The following is a 338-nucleotide window of genomic DNA, read 5'->3' as shown; positions in this document are numbered from 1 at the left end:
GTGCTGGCATATGTTAGATAAGAACAGATGTATGCGTTTGAGTAAGACAGAATGATATATATTATATAATATAATGTAAAAACTAAATCAAAGATGTCGCCACTATTATCGAAATTGGAATTAAAAAAGTCTGTACTATCGACCTTGATTGAGTTGGGTAATCGGTTTAGCATCCCCTTAAGGCGATTTCCTGTTAGATACGTCTCCTCAAAAAGTCATCTCCTTTTCATATTTTGGACGATAGATGGCACTCGTTAATTGCTGTCATTTACCATACATACGTGTGAATGTGAATGATTTATAGCCTCGCGAATTGGTAACGGCATGAACATATACGC

Source organism: Trachymyrmex cornetzi, unplaced genomic scaffold (assembly GCF_001594075.2).
Source record: "Trachymyrmex cornetzi isolate Tcor2-1 unplaced genomic scaffold, Tcor1.1 scaffold226, whole genome shotgun sequence".
Taxonomy (NCBI): domain Eukaryota; kingdom Metazoa; phylum Arthropoda; class Insecta; order Hymenoptera; family Formicidae; genus Trachymyrmex; species Trachymyrmex cornetzi.
Note: the sequence above shows the minus strand (reverse complement) of the source record.